The sequence below is a fragment of the Sphaerodactylus townsendi genome, linkage group LG01, assembly GCF_021028975.2.
Source record: "Sphaerodactylus townsendi isolate TG3544 linkage group LG01, MPM_Stown_v2.3, whole genome shotgun sequence".
Classification (NCBI taxonomy): Eukaryota; Metazoa; Chordata; class Lepidosauria; order Squamata; family Sphaerodactylidae; genus Sphaerodactylus; species Sphaerodactylus townsendi.
This window is the reverse complement of record NC_059425.1, coordinates 147,661,558-147,678,915: the sequence shown is the minus strand read 5'-3', so window position 1 is coordinate 147,678,915 and position 17,358 is coordinate 147,661,558. Positions and strand designations below refer to the sequence as shown.

General features: G+C 39.9%; 1 protein-coding gene across 15 annotated transcripts in view; it reads right to left on the bottom strand.

Annotated features, from left to right (window-relative positions):
* The window catches only part of KHDRBS2 (KH RNA binding domain containing, signal transduction associated 2), a 529,409-nt gene that overhangs the window by 15,990 nt on the left and 496,061 nt on the right, over positions 1-17,358 (bottom strand). For 11 of the 15 annotated variants that reach the window (XR_007244524.1, XR_007244519.1, XR_007244533.1 and 8 more), the window contains one exon: positions 5,507-5,611. The exons of 3 other annotated variants lie outside the window; for them this stretch is intronic. The gene's annotated coding sequence lies outside the window, so the exon portion shown is untranslated. Of the gene's footprint in view, positions 1-2,551; positions 2,555-5,506; positions 5,612-17,358 lie in introns of all 15 variants that reach the window. One more of the 15 variants, XR_007244520.1, reaches the window with a different exon arrangement.

Here is a 17,358-nt window from a genome sequence, read left to right as displayed (position 1 = left end):
AAGGGAAGGAATTTGTAAGCTGCTTACAGGAGAGACAGGCAGAGTATAAATCCAAACTCCTCCTCCCCCCCTCCTCCTCCTCCTCCTCCTCCTCTTCTTCTTCTTCTTCTTCTTGATCATTTGCTCCCCCATAAAGGTGAAGGGTTTTTTGTAGTATAAATACATAATGTGACAATAATTAATGCCTATGAAACTATGTTCATCATGCTGAAGATATTCACTCATTCCCTTTTCTTTATCTGTTAAAACAATACCTTTTTCTATTTTACCTAAGTAATTTGTGCGCAAAACTGGTGTAAATATGATAGGAGAGGCAAGATAGATGCGGCAGTAGCCCAGTGCAAGCATTTCAGTGAGTGGCTACCTGTACGTCAACTTGTTCATTAACCAACGTACATAAAATACTGATTTCTTTGTCTGATATTACTTGATTTGGAATGTTTGCATTAATGCTCTGATATGACAAAGGAAAAGAATTACTATAATTTTCTTCACTGAGTCACATTCAGGGTAAAAGACATTACAGAATAAAGTGAATGTGACTCTCCAGGACTCATCTTGTCCAAGGCTTTCTTAGATTGAAAAAGTGTCAAAATCAATGTTGTGAGCATAGAACATTTATGTAAGAGCCTTGTTTCTATGCTTTTCCTACAGGCAGGCCTTGTTGCTGGCAGAGGGCTCAAAAAGCAGCTTCCAGGCAGGTAAAACAATATTTAAATGGCCCCTCAAGGTGATTGAACTTTTTATTTAGCACTGTGAGCTTTGCAATAATCTTATCCTGGAAATCTATGCGAGGTTCAGTCTGTTGAATGAGTTTAACACTTCAGGTGCTGTGTCACTACGTGACAGAAGTGCTTCAACCTTGGGAGCAAGCAGAACAAAAATTCAATATAAACTTTGAAATGACCAAGTCCCTTTTAATGGGAAGGGTGCTTACCCCAGACCTCACACATGGAGAGGACCATATCATATTGACAAACAGTATAATATGTTTCATTGTTTGAAATCATCAGATTTTTTCCCCTTCCAAGTCAGTCAAAATGAAACCACTGGATGAGGTGTCATTTCAGAATTATGGATTGACTCTGCTCTCCTTTTACTGGATCACTGACTGCAATGTAGGAACCTGCTTCTATTGTTCTCTGTGATCTGAAAAGGTAATCAACATATAGGTCTTTACTTTCCTTCCCTGGCACACTTCCAGCTAGACCAGGGGTCTGCAACCTGCGGCTCTCCAGATGTTCATGGACTACAATTCCCATCAGCCAATTGGCCATGCTGGCAGGGACTGATGGGATTTGTAGTCCATGAACACCTGCAGCTAGACCAATTGTTTGGTCGATAGCCTATTTAGAGGTTAGGGCAATGGAGCCATCACCTCTGTAAAAGAATACTTACTCAACTAGTTTCTGAGTGGTGATCAACTTTTGTTTCAGAACCCTACTAAGCTGAGGACCAAAACTACCAAGATATAATCATTTGGAGAATTTGTAGTCTGCTGTTCATGGTCAAATACTTTCTCAAAGTGGTTAACAAAGTCTTTTAAATTTACAGTTACACACTAAATTGCATGATAAATAGCTTGATGCCTCACAAAGTAAAGGCAAATGTGTGGGGATGAGAATCTGGTTCATGCTTGACTTTTCATGGCAGCTAAATTTTCTCTTGTGTTACAGTTGGTGGTTGCCAGTTAGCAGGTCCTCACACAGGCAAGAAAACGGGACTCATCTCTGGCAAGAAATGGGAATATTCCACTTGCAGAAGGAATGCTATATTTGTAAGTATATTTAATTGTATTGCTTTGTTTTTCAGCTGAGGCATAAAATCTTTACTTACAACTGTATTAAATTCTTATCTCAAGTTTAGTTTTTTAAAAAGCATATGGGTGGATTCTAACAGTTTTCTTCTGCTCAGCAAGGAACCTTTCACTGGAGAATGTCTCTAGCTGAAACCAAAAAATAGTTGGGTTGGATTCAATGTTTACTTCCTGCCTGATGAGGAAACATCTGTTGGAAGTAGCCTCTTTTCTTTGGATGCATACCTTTCTTGAACAGCAGGAATCTTGTTTCAATGGAATACAACTACAGGATCTCAAGCCTACATGGATGGCTATTTTTTCTAACTCAGAAAAAATGTCATTGTCTCAAGGTGCACTGAAAATGAAGGGGAACATCTAATAAATAGTTATTCCTAATTTTTTTTTATATAATCTTAAAAGGAGGCCTGGAACATCCATATATCTCAGCTATGCAATGAACATACACTGAGAACAACCAGCTACTTCCAATGGGACAACGATTACGATGAGCAGACAGATGGGGTAGCCATGGGAAGTCCCCTCAGCCCGGTAATAGCCAATTTTACATGGAACATTTCGAGAAACAAGCCCTTGAAACAGCACCCAGGGAACCCACAACTTGGTTCCGATTTGTGGATGACACTTTTATAATCTGGAGCCATAGCAAGGAAGAACTGCTGAATTTTCTGGACTACCTTAACAGCATCCACCCAAACATCCAATTTACCATGGGAACTGAAAAAGAAGGAAAACTGCCTTTTTTAGATGTCTTGGTCTTTTGCAAACCCAACCATCAATTGGGCCACACAGTATACAGAAAACCTACACACACAGACTGGTATCTACATAAAAACTCCAACCACCACCCACAACAAAAAAAGAGGTTTGATCAACACTTTGACAGATCGTGCAAAACGAATTTGTGAACCATACACTGAGAACCGTGTGCTGCATGAGTGCTATATACACGGCAGTGTCAAGGTATGGAGATTATACATATGGTTTTGCAACATTAACACAAATATATGGAAAGGTATTTATTTAAGAAAGGGTGCTTTTGACACTCCCAGTTTAGTCTGAAAGTTGGATATTGAGAGGGCTAGAAACCTTTAAATGAATACAAAAACAAGATTTGTTCAAACCTTTGGAAGACCACAAAAGTGGAATGCCATTTGTTTGGCGAGGTATACACTGTGAACGTCTGCTCAATAATGATGACTGAGGGGCAGCAGATTATGGTGTCTGCTCTCATTTTTAGTATTTGGTTTCTGCCATGTATTTGACGTGCATTCCTGGTACATTATACCATGTATAATGTAAAAAATCACACACACACACCAGATTATGGAAAGGGAGAGGTGGGAGAGAGAGGGGCAGACCCATCCAAGGGACTGGGTGCCCGGCCATAGAGCCACAGCTGCACTGGCCTGCCAATCGCAAAGAGGTTTCCCAGCAGAGTGGGGAGGCATAAATTGCTGAAAAACATCTCTGCCATTGAGAAGCCCCCATTGGGCTGAATAGACCTATGCCACCTTTTTGGCATAATGATTCCTGCAGATGGAAAGGAGATAGATTTTTACTGATTCCCCTTTTCACATGCAGATCTCTGATTCCTACTAATTCACCCTCATACTATTCCGGGGGGTGGGCAGGGGAGGGAATCTCCTATTCTCTCAGAACAGCATTTGGGGGCATTTGGATCTGTAGAGAGAAAGGGGGAAATTGCGTTCTGGTGACTGAAATGTCTTCTGTCACTTGAAACATCCAATGGACCCAAGTCCTTGATTCTTTCATTTGTCCTGATTCAGATTTGGAGGCTGTCTGCATTCAAATATATTTTCCCTCTATCCTTAAGAGGATTGTTACTTTGCAGAATCAATAATAGATTACATAGATTGGGTTCATGGGATTTCATTAGGGAATTCCAAGTGGTCAAAAAGGGTCCTGATCACTTCTGCTGAACTACTGTAGTAGATCTTTCCTGCACACTAATTTGATCGTGACGTTTCACTTCCCTGGGTTAATATATTACTGGGTTTTAAATGGAGTATGGCACTTGTTTATGTTTGTGGTGCAAAGGAAATGAATGGGCATTGCAGGGGTTTGATGTAGCCTCTGGGTTGTGCAGCTGAAGGCGTAGCTGTAAATCTAGGCACCACTGAGTTTCTATTGCAATTGTTTTTATATATGGCTATCATAGGGTAGTGTCCAGAAAGCCAATGTGTTTGTCAATGATTGGACTCTCCATAAACCTGAAAGAATTGCAGGTGAAGACTAAGTTAAAATAAAATAAAACCCAGAGAGCCTGGCAAAGAACACTGAATTGGAGCTGTATTTATTTAGTGCAGCTGATACTGCTATTGAATTTGCCCTTATACTGGGTGCAACAGGAGTACCCTTGTGATCTGGTCTGTGGATTTAAGGTAATAAGTGAAGGGTTTTTAATTTAAGAAATGTCTATGACATCTAAACAGAATCCTGCTCAAGGTGGTTTTTTTGATTTGAATAATAAATTATCAAGATAAAAACAACAGCCAGTAAAAACAAGTCATTAAAATCCCCATGACTGATTTCACCTAATGTGCATTAGGCAAAATCAGTAATGAACACTTGAACAGATTGTCCTACTGAAGTAGGAGATTTTACTTCCCATATTAGACTATAAGGAAATCACAAAGGAAGCGACAGAGAAATATGTTGAAAGGTTTTATTACATTGTGTGGAATCAACTGTGCTAAATTGGACATTCATCTGCTCTTGCATCCAGGAGCCCTCTCTATTTCAAGGACATGTGTGGATGCTGCTTTTATTAGGAGTACAAGTACCTTTACACACCTGTTGGAAGAAATAGTTTTTGCTGTTTCTTTGTTTTGAGTATGCAGGTTTCCATAATTTCACTGCTAATATTATTAAAGACCATTGACATTCTGATAAATATTTGATTATTTCAGTGCTGAGATGAATATCATCTTCTCTGCTGTCTGTGTATGGATTGATAAATGAAATGAATGAATGATGTAAACTACTTTGTGTCCCCACTGGGAAGAAAGACAGGGAATGAATAAAGTAAAAAAAAAAATTATGGTATACTATGAGGCTAACACAATATGTTACATGCACATGTGGGTAACTAAACATATGCCACTGCTGAAAAATAAAATAAAATAAAAAGCAGCTGTGGAAGAGAGGAATTTATAACGGAGAAGCGAAGGGGAGGAGCAAGAGGTCTTGACTCTTCCTTGGCTACCATTCTTCAAAAAAAAAAAAAGGTATCCTAAGTGACCTTTCTGTCACCCTTGTTGGATTTCCAAAGCATATTTGTCTTAATAAATATGTAATGTAGTTCATTCCTAAGCGGGAGAAGTAGATATTGCTAAAATGGCATAAAGTGGACATGGCTGATCCTCAAATTAGAATGACTTGAGTGACAAAGGAGGCCATTTTCTTAAGGCTGAAGGCTGACAATGTACAGGCAGTCAACCTTCATGAAAATCAGCCATTCACTGACTCGGGTATATTTTGAGAAACCTATGTGCAATCATTGTGAATATATCTTCTGCTAATTTTATCATCTAGAGCGGCAATTTATTCCTCCAAGTCGGGTTCTCAGGGAAGTTTAGAAGAAATATAGAAGTTGTCAGCATATAAGAGTCAACACATTACTGCTGTACTGCAGCCATTCATAATGAAACCAAAATGAGCACTCACTTGTTTGGCATTAATTTAATGTCCCACTTAACTCCTATCAGATGCAAATAGATGCCTCATCCATTTAAGGGTTTCTGAGCAGGCATATAATGGAATGCTCTGTACCTGTCAAGTAAGCAGAATTCATAACTGAAATCAGAAATAGATGAAGAAATTCACTGTCTTCATTTAAAAAAAAAAAGAAATTGAAATCTCATACATGGTCAATGTCAATTTTATACCTCATGTTGGTTCCTGGTGCAGGTTTTGCCAATGTTGTTCATTGGACCAAAGTTTTCCAAATATACATGACTTTATAAACTCTACTAGACACATTTCAAATAGTGCAGTCAACACGTGACAACGGTGACAGGTGCAGTCATTGCGCATGCTCCAATCAATATAAATTGGGCAGCCAATCTCTTGTGTTTAAGCAATTTTCATATCCTACATCATTGCAAAACACAGTTTAATTTTAAACAGTGTTCTAGTTATGATCCGTCTCCCTGGAGAAAGGTTTTTATGAGTATAAATGGAGTTAATGACTATCATCAGTTATTTCCATTAGCATAAAGCATTAGAAACCTTACACTATTCGTAACAGACTGTGACATGACAGTAAAAAATATGACTTCCCATCACTTGCCCATACTTTTTGACTACAGCTGGTTGCTAGTTTGCACAGCTAAACTGATATTGAAAGGGTGGTAAGAAGCGGTATTTAATGGCACGTTCATCATCATGTCTAATTGTTTTCCACCACAGGGTATGAAGCTTTATGTTCTCTATCAACCAAAAACAAACAGCCATCCTGCTTAATAGCTGTTCAATTAATGTTTATGGTGCTACTTTTATACCCTGAGTTATTTGACAAATAAACTCCAAGAAGCAATTTAAGAACCTATGAAGCTTAATGATAACCCAACCGATGTTAAGGAGAAAAAAAACTGAATTAGATTTTCTTGCTTACAGATGTGCAAGTATTTCTCCCTGTGAGACCCTGCCCCTCCTGGATATGTCTATTAAGAGTCAGAGTCAATGCATGGTGAGACTCTACAATGGTAAACAGTCTCTGCATATCTTGGTTGCTGGAAATTATTGATAAGTGAAGTAGAAATGACTTGTGCGACCCCAGCTGTGGAAACATGGTGCTAAGTTCACCAAAAGGCTGTGTCTTGATCCTGTGATGTTTTGAGTTGCCCTTCTAAAGGTGGATAATCTGAATCTCTTCATAATTCTACCTCATTCTGTCTAGAAGTAGCTATACTGATTAAAAATGTGTTCAAAGGCAAGCTTCCCTGCTACAGCTTTGGTGTCAATTAATTAAATACCATCCCTTACACGGTTTTAGCAGGCTGTGTAAAATTACCATAAAATATGTTTTTCAATGAAGAGGTGCCATTACACATTCTGAACACAAGTGATTTCTAGCTGGCATGGCTGGCTGCATAAAGCAGCAATATATTCATCCAGAATATTTTCATTTGCTCTCCCTGATCTCTGGCTTCTAATGATATATTACAAGCCAGTGCTTCACAAGCACCAAGGCAATTAATCATTAATATTCCTGTGTCCCCCCAAAGTCACTGGACCAAATTAGACAAGAAAAGAACCAGACTTGAAAGCTGACAAAAAAACCTTATCGGAAAGTACAAGTATTTTATATCCTAAATCCTCCTTGATATGCACGTTGCAAATCGATTTTAATGGAATGACTATATTAATGTTGTACTCTCTCTCAACTCTTCCAGAGACACCAGTAGTTCATGAGAATCCTGAACAGGGACAAATGAAATGGCAGGTTTGAAAAGCTGATAGGCCTTTCTGACAACTTCCAGCCAAGACATCCCAGAGCGGTGACAAAATTTTCACCTGACTATCTGATGTTTGACTCCAACGTCCATTGATTAAGAGGCAATGAGGCATTTTGGAGTTCATTTTGATGCCTCTAAACCACCTCTTCATCCAAAAATGATGCAGTTGGACTGATTTGTATTTGATTAGTTGAACATCACCATTTTATTATGTGTAATAAATAAAGCCAAGTTTTATGGCCTTGCAGCACATTAAAGGATCCATGGAGGAAGGTGCAAAACATATATCTATTTCCTATATATTTGCCTGACATTTAAAAAAGCCCTGCAGGCAAATTCATATTTCAGCTGTGCAGCTCATAGTTTACTTCCTTCCTGATACAGACTTGGCTGTTCTAGATTGAGCTACCAATTGTGTTCTGTAATGGACCTTAAGAACTAGTGACCCACTGGTTTGAGGGCAACCCACCAATGGCCTCCCCAGTGCTTGACTTCTCCTGCTGTCCTATTTTCCTTGCAGTTCATCCCAGGAAACACACAAACACACGAAACTGCTTAAACTGAGTCAGATCAGTGGTTTATCTTTTCAAGAGATCAGTAGCTCTGTGGGTCTTAGGCAGAGTCTTCCACCACATCTCCTACCTGATCCTGTTTTAACAGCTGATGCCAGGGAATGGACCTTGGACTTGGTGTATGCAAAGCAGATGCTGCAACATGGAGCCACAATCCCCATCCATAACAACAACAGATTTATGGAGTCTCTGGCAGGTTCCCACACATGTGTGTTGTGTCCATTTGATGTAACAGGCTGCAAATTCTATAGGCCTATTCTAAAGTCTGAGTACTCTTGTGGACAGTAAGAAGAAGATGAAGAGTTTGGAGTTATATCCCCCCTTTCTCTCCTGTAAGGAGACTCAAAGGGGTTTACAATCTCCTTGCCCTTCCCCCATCACAACAAACACCCTGTGAGGTGAGTGGGACTGAGAGAGCTCTGAGAAGCTGTGACTAGCCCAAGGACACCCAGCTGGCGTGTGTGGGAGTGCACAGGCTAATCTGAATTCCCCAGATAAGCCTCCACAACTCAAGCGGCAGAGCGGGGAATCAAATCCGGTTTCTCCAGATCAGAGTGCACCTGCTCTTAGCCACTACTACACACTGTTGTGAGTAAAAACATTAAGATCTCTAATTAATAGGCTCATGTCTATTCTAGAGGTGAACTCACTGTAAGCCTGCTGCTTCCATTGTCACTATTATTCAGCAGTGAGTTGCATCCACTTAGTGAGTCTTGGAACATGGGGTTGTGTAAAAGGGTACAGGTGCCATTTTGGAAAATTGGTAGATGACAGTGCTAGGACAGGTGCTTTGCCCATATAAAGTCCCAGTATGAATCTATCATATGTCTCAGGTTAAAAGAATTTATGGTAGCCAGACCAAGAAAGGCCTCAGTCTGAGACCTTGAGTAGCCACTAATCAGACAGTATAGAGTTCAGGATTGGATGCATCAGTAGTCTGATTCAGAAAGCCAGGCTGATGTTCTGGTTAGACTGTTGGGCTGGGACCAGGAAGACCTAGGTTTGAATCCCTGCTCAGGCCATCAAGAACACTGGATAACCTTGGTTCAATCACTCTCACTCAACCTAACCTACTTCATAGGGGCTGATGATGGGTTGAGGCCTCTTCTATACCCATGGAGAAACCAGTATCTGAAGTTAGGTCAGATTCAATTTCCTTTCATATGTGACCTGGACAGCAGCCCATTTGCTTTCTGTCCAAGGATTCACATTGTTCTATCTTGTTTCCTAGTTTTTGGTCATACCAGGATATGACAGAGCATTGGATGGAACATCAATACGTACAGGTAAAATACCTGTGTTGATTTTGCTTGACTGATAACTCCCATTCTCATGTACACACGTCATTTTTCTCTCCCATCAATTCCTTTTCATTAATTTTGAAAGGGATCTACAGCCCTTGAAGTGAATAGTGAAGCTGGTTTATTCAGCGTTCTGGTAACACCATCTGAAGGAGAAAAAAAAGTCCCTTTTAAGAAATCCTCCTTTCACACTCAGGATGTGACAACCACATATAAAGTTAGGAATGAATGTTCCTTCCATGAGTCAGTAACCTTAGGGGGCTTTCTCAATGCTGTGTGCCAAAGCTGACTTCCTAAATCTATTTGTTTTCAAGAGTTTAATTTTTGTTCTTTGGACACCTTGAAATGCTGACCTTTGCCTATGCAAGATGCACCCATAGCACATGTGACTATAGTCAGGTTAAAACAGAGGAGAGACTATTGTTGAAGGCTTTCATGGTCGGAATCACTGGAGTGCTGTGTGGTTTCCGGGCTGTATGGCTGTGTTCTAGTAGCATTTTCTACTGACATTTCACCTGCATCTGTGGCTGGCATCTTCAGAGGAGAGTCTTTTGCTAATCACGTAGGATGCTGGGACACACACAGCCCAAGTGTGGACTTACAGAACAAGGGTCTCAGGATGATTAAATGGTTTACCAGTGGTATTCCATTCCTTGCATTTAGAATAGTTCCCCCTAGCTCTAAGAAAATCAAAGTGGCATATATGGATCCTATTTAGGGGATATGGGAACTAGTCTAGCAAAGCTGCAGCCATCTGTCTCTGTAGCACAACCAGCTGCAGCACAGGCAAACAGTCACTCTGCCAATATTGTGCTTAAAATGAACATCACCAGGGAACTTAGAGGCAAACCAATCAGGACAGAGGCCTGCTTGCATGTAAGTGACAGACAAGTTTGCCTAGTGACCATATTCATGTCCCAGCAGTCTGCATATCCAGCTGGGACTGGTTAAGTGACTAACAGATGACTCCAATTTAAAATTACTCTGTCTTGTCCCACTGTTTTCTGTATGCTCTTAGACTGCACAGGATTGCACTGTGGTGACCTAATCAATTTGATGATTATAAATACTATTGCCAGTGATTGGGGTGTGTGAATTGATAGGAGTTAGCTTTGGGGTAAAACAAGCCTTGAAAAGCCAGTTGGAAATAAACTCTAAGAGCAAAACTCTTTTTTTGTAACTAGTTCTGGGGAGGGGAACTCAGCGTCTTCACAGTTGCAGCTGTTATTGCCACTGAGAAAGCACCTGGCCTCCATGAGAACCAACAATCTTGCGAGAGGCCAAGAGGGTAAAGTCCTTAAATGACTTTTACCCCTGACTACTGCATATAACTTTCTTATATCCCTATGCCCACTTTCATAAATATTACACCTCAAAAGTGCGTCAGCTTTGTGCCTCATCAAATGCTGTAATTACCATTTGCTTTAACTGAATTATTTTTGACAGTGTTAATTTTTATCTAGAAAGAGATAGGATCTCTTGTTACTAACTGTTGTAAAGTATTAATAGAAATTTGTGTTTGGCCACTTCTGCAGCAAACAGAGAACTGTGACAGCATAGCACATATTCACTGGTATCAAAAATCGATGTTAATAACATGACATTATATATAAGACAGTCGGGGTTTCCCCCCCCCCCCCTATATTACGGGTTAGGGTGAGAGCTAGTTCTGGAGCAGGCTCGGGCTAGCCTGATCTTGTCAGACTTCAGAAGCCAGGCAAGGTCAGCCCTGGTCAAAACTTGGACGGCATACCATCAGGAAAGTCTTGGGTTGCTACACAAAGGCAGCTAATACCAGCTCACCTCTGTTCATCTCTAGCAATGAAAGGTCTACAGGTTGTGTCAAAAGTTGGTTGTGATTTGATATCCCTTTTGGCCATCAATTCATTTGGATATTCATGAACCTTAGTCCAGACGGGGGGGGGGGGGAATGGTGTTTGTTGTTTGAGAAGGGCAACTGGTTACTCCAGACTGATTTTCTGGTGTTGATGTTTGTAGCTCATATGCAGGTTCAGTGATGAGTGACAATACAATAACTTCTCTAGTTCATGAAATACAAACATATTTTAAAAAACATAAATTTCTTATAAGATATACCTCGGGTAACTTTGTATTCATTAGGCAGCATGGCCTGGGGTACAAAATTATCCCAGTGAGAAAAGTCCAGTTTTTCTGGGGCAATAGAAACCAGAATTAATAATTTTCTTTTGAAAATATCATGAAACAGATGGCCAATAATTGTGAGCAAAAAAGACGAAGTGCTAGAACTATTAACTCTGGAACTTCTTCAAGAAAAGCCCACCTGAGGTAGATAATCACCCCAGATGTCCAGGAGATACAGATGTTAAACTTTTTATAGGGCATTACAGATTTTCTTGGTGGTTTTCCTACACATGTTAGAACATGGAATTTAGGCTGTTTAATGGACTGAAGTAATTTAATACGTTTTACTAATGGACACAACAGTAAATACTGAAATGCTAAAGGTATGAATGTTGATTTTGCCTCGTTTTTGAATGTAGTACATCTTTTTCACTGATGGTGTTCCCAATTAATCTGCTTTTTTACACGTAAGGAATTTTGTGTCATTTTCATGTAATTTATATTTAAAAGGCATGAATTTTAATTGCATTTTAGCATGGTTGTGAAAATAACACATGAACAATTTTGTCTTGTGGGGAGAACCCACATAGGCTATGTCAGAAACTTGAATTTCCTAATCAAAACAGTTTTCCCGTGAAATTCAGTACCATCCCTATATTTGCAAGAAAATATCTATTACACAGAATTTAGCTATGTAGCATGTGATTTAATGCTTCCTCCCTCAAAATATGAAAACCTTCCTTCCTTCCTTCCTTCCTTCCTTCCTTCCTTCCTTCCTTCCTTCCTTCCTTCCTTCCTTCCTTCCTTCCTTCCTTCCTTCCTTCCTTCCTTCCTTCCTTCCTTCCTTCCTTCCTTCCTTCCTTCCTTCCTTCCTTTAAAAAATCCTCATTACATTAGCATCATATTTAGCTGTAGAGACAACAAGGCTGGCTTTTGCCCAGGTGCAGTACAGGGCCTATTATGCATGGAACACTTACCACAGGGCTCTTAGCTGTGCAGTGGGTCTGTAGTATGGTCTCCTCATGTTTCTCTGTTTACATGCGAAGAGACACTCACTACCTGCTCCACAGCTTGCTCTCTGAAGCCTCAACGAGCCTCTGCTCTTTCTGGCTCTCTTTTTCCCCAAATAGATGCTACAGTAATTCATGCTGTATTTAATAAGTGTAGAAATAACTCTTGCTGTCGTTTTAGTAAGTTTTCTGAAAAAAATGCTTACCAGCATAATTTGGGGGTCCATTATAAATTTAATTTATAATATTTTCTGCATTTATGATTATGATTATCCAGATTTTTTCATCTTTGTGCAAGTCCACCACATATGAGAAAATGATCCAGGTTTTTCTTGACATTTCCAACTTATAGATTCTACCTGTTGAATGTGGTTTCTGTTGATTAATTTCTTTTTCAAATTCTGACATTTCTCTCCAGACACCTGCTGTCATTTTTAGAAGAGGAGGAGTTTGGATTTATATCCCCCCTTTCTCTCCTGTAGGAGACTCAAAGGGGCTTACAATCTCCTTGCCCTTCCCCCCTCACAACAAACACCCTGTGAGGTAGGTCTTTTCTTTTAGCTCGTTTCTTAACCTTGATGCTATTTGAAAATATGACATCCATGGAATGTTTTTTCCTTCTCTAACTTTTTGCCAAGATTTAATCGTCCCTTGGTCATTAATCATATTTTTATATAAAATAATATCATTATTTTTAATAGTTTCATCTGAAGCTTCAGTAAAAGACATTAAATGTGATGTTGGCATGCATAATCTTTTATGTGTCTTCACCCATATTCCAAATAAACATCTTCTTAGTATATGCTTGCCATTCTGTGGTGTTTCTCTCAAACTCTCTTCCTGGTTCTCTGAAATCTTTCCATAAACTTCTTCTTAGAGACACAGATTTCATCACACCCAGTAGTTGCAAGATAAAGGGCTTTGTTAAAGCCCTTTAAATTGCAGTTATATGTGTATACCTGAGGTTGCAGCTAAATCAATATTGTAGTCCCTTTCCAAAAATAACCTCCCCAAAAGAAAGAGGCAAAGCAATTCCCTGGGCCACACACTGCTGAAGAAAGGGACCATGTCCTAGAACTGATATTTCTCCCCCCACCACACATATGGGTACACACATATACTTCCTGCTGCTGCTGCAGGAGGACAGAGAGGCTTGTTTTTAAATTATTAGCCCACAATTTGTAATCCCTCCTACAGACATTCCCCCATCCCCAGCCTGTTGTTAACTGAAATGGCTCTGGAAGTGATAGCATGAAGGAAATAACTGAAAGTGTTCAAATGTAATAACAGAGATTTTGCAGTGATTCTCTGCTTATATTGTTTATGTTGATATATCAATATAATAATTAACAAAAATTGAACCAATAACAAATCTCAAAAGGGGAAGGGGAGAGATGTGCACGGGAGTGCAAGGGAGTGGGAGGGGCTGGTACTGGGCGGAGGGAAGATGTCAGGGCAAAGCTGTGCTCTCTGGCAAATCTCTCCTGCTCTGGAAGCAAATAAAACTAAAATCAACTAAAACTAAAATTCTGCAATGGATATTCATCCCTGCTACACAGCAGATACATTGTGCATAACGGGTCTAGATCGCCAATCTCTTTTCACTCACACTGCCTCCTTTTCCCCCGTTTGGAATGGTTCCTGATATTTCTAAGTCTGTCAGCTCTTCTTCTTACAATTTTCCTGGATTTCAGGTTGATTGAACCTTTTGATGGATCCTCCTTCATATCTCTAATTCCTTCAGCCTCAGCACCTCACAGTAAGTCATGCACCTTTATTGTCCAATAGCTTTCATTATGTATGGTATGGTAATTTAATTTATATACCACCCTCCACTGAAAGGTGCTGACTAGCCTGTCAAGATCAAGCTGCCAGTCAAGTTAGTTCGATGAACTTGCTCCATATTCTTGTTGTCTAAAAGCTGTAGGGCAGATGGACTCTCCAGTTGTATAGGTGGTTTCAGGAAAGGGAGAAATGGCAAAATCATTATACTGCTGTGCTGTTAGGATGCAAGTAGAAAAAATCTCTCCCTAAAAGCAACAAATGTGAAGAAGCACAAATGACCATTTTACTGCATAACAAGGGAGTTGTTTCCCTGTTTCATTTGGTTCATTTGCTCCATTGGCCTTTGTATGGATTTACTGATTTTACTGTTTAGATTTCTTAAGGAAAGGTACATGACACCACTCTTATCCAGACTTTCCATGGGAAAGTCACAACATTCTTCTATGCTTTGTTTCATTGGGTGAAATTCAATCAACATTTGATTGCTGGGGCACTGAAGCCAAACAAACAAAAACCCCTAAACAGTAGCTCTTTCACTTCAACAGTAATTTTGAAGCATAGAGCATACCCATCACAGTCAGCATGGTGATGCTTTTGAAAAACAGCCTTCCTATAGCAAGTGATCAATATCGTAACAGTAACATTTAGATTAGGGATATGCCTTCATTTCTAAACACATGAAAACTCAAGCAATAACAAGTGTCCATCAAAAACAAATGCAGATGTCAAGGAATGACTGAATCTAAGCCAGCAACACCTATGCCAATCATCAAGCACCCTGATGGGAAGATTTGGTATATTTACCATAGGGCAGCAAAAGGAAGCAGTGGAGGCACCAGGACAGCTGTTATAACCATGGTTATGTCAGGGTTGCAGAACAACTGGCAGCACCTGTGGCTTGTCCCTGGCTCTGCTAGCCAGTAAGCAGCCATAAGTTCATCTCTGGAATTTATATTTGAAAACTAGTATTCTGTGTTGGAAAATTCTAAAATACATAAAACATGATTAAAAACGGACCATCTGAGCATAACATAGGTGTGGTATATATCCTTTTCTTCTGGTCTTCTTAGTCTATTCTATATAATCAGATATTAATAAATATTGCCTCAAACCGGAAGACACACACACCAAGCCAGCATGAGCTAACGGAAAGTCTCTTTTTAGAATTAATAGTTGTTGGCTACACAGAAAGTTTAAGTTCATACTATCTTCCTCCCATAACCTTTTAGTCTAGATCTTCACATTATACCTTCAAAATGTTAAAAATTTGGAGTTGACATGGCCAGTAAAAATGTGATGACATTTTTGTGTGTGAGATTTACATTGTATGGATACCCCCCCCCCCCCCCATTAATGTGGCAGTCAGTAAGTGTCCTGGCTCTCCCCTCTTCAATCCCCCGATAGTGATACATATCACTGCTTGACTATTATCGGTTATTGAAAATACAGTTTTTACATATGGTACTCTGGCACCTACATACTAAGGTTTGTATGGACAAAGATTAATGATTGTTGATGATACCATGACCATGATGCTAGAAAATTGATATGAAATCATAGGTGAAGCTACAAGGAGGCGGGAGTGCACCTTGCACCGGGCGCACACCTGGGGTGGTGGTGGAAATTGCCCCAACCCCCCTTCCCTCGATCCTCCTTTGTGACCTCCCCACTTACCTTAGTTCTTCGTTTCAGGATTAGTTTCAGGCTGAAAAGCGGCCTGTTCCGTTCAGGCTGAAATGGGCCCTTGTGGGAACTACACTACCCAGGAGACCTTGCGAGTCCCAAGGGCTCCTGGGTAGTGTAGTTCCCACCTGGGCTTTTTTCAGCCTGAACTAAACAGACCGCTTTTCAGCCTGAAACTAAGAACTAAGGTAAGTGGGGGGAGCGGGGGTGAGGGAGTGGAGCAGGAGTGGAGCCCATGGGGGGTGGTGGTGGAAAATGCAGAGTCCGCCTTAGGCGCAGTTTGACCCAGCTAAGCCTCTGTATGAAACGGTGGGTTAAATCCAGCAAGTTTGTCAGCTCAACCGACTCAGTTGTCCTCCATGTTACAGCCTTTCTCCTACATGGTTTTTGTCCGTGCAGATTCCATATTCCTTAGCAGAGTTTTTTGGGGTGGTGTGATGACTCCTTCCTCGCTTTTTTACCAGTCAAAAAGCTGGCTGAATCCAACCAGCTAATTGCAACTACTGAACTGCAGTTGATTAATCTGAGTAGCCATATTTAACAGCTGATACAATATTTGAACAAGACCTTACAAACCTTGCTCGCTACATATTGCAATTTGCTTTTTATCATGTGTAGCAGGTGATTATCAATATAATCTCTACTGTATGCCATAGTGTTCTGAGGTTTTTATTTTCTGGTTGCATTACTGTGTATTTCCTCAGCAAAGGCAATCACTGTAGCATTAACTATTACAATGTAAGAATATCAAACTGTAAAAAATGTCATCTAATGAGGGATGTGAATTTTCTTCTTGAGAGGCAAACACAGTTATTGTTGTATTGTTTTAAAAAATTGGGTTGCACCTCCCTGCTTTACCTAGCCAAGCATTTGAATTACTGATTTATGCATGAGTTACTCTTGCTCGATGTAATTCTTGAATGAGCGGATGTTTTTTCTGCTATATAAAGAGACTTGCAGAGACTTGCTTGGCCACATATATGAGAGAAGTATTGGCAAATGAATGGAAATGAGTTTTTGTGACAACTTAATTATAACACTTTACGAGCCATCTCACATGGAAAAGATTCATACTTTTGTTCTTGGAGGTATGTACTTGAGGCCCACCCAGAGGGTTAGGCATAGAGGTTATGTTGTGTGGGAACAGCAGTAAGTATATGTTTTAAGGTCACAAGTGTGAAGGAAATAAGCTTGTACTCTTTTTTCCCACTGCCTACATAAAATAGATTGTTGCCTTATTGAATGCATGCATCCATGCATTTTTTTCTTACAGATGTCTTCAATAAACAGCAACCTACATTTTTTCATTTTATAGGTATTTTATTCTAGCTTAAATTTATTCCACCCACACATTATACTTAGCAGTAATTACCATCAATCAAAATTTGAAATAATTAATTGTAAGTAAATACAAAGTACATTGTGGATCAGTATTATATCCATTGTTGAAATGTGTGTGAGATCAATAAGATCAAGTCACGACTTATGGTGAGTCTGTGAATTGATGACCTGCAAAATGCCTTATCATTAATAGCCTTGCTAAGATCCTGCAAACCGAGGGTCATGGCTTCCTTGATTAAGTCAAACCATCTCAAGCTGGGTCTT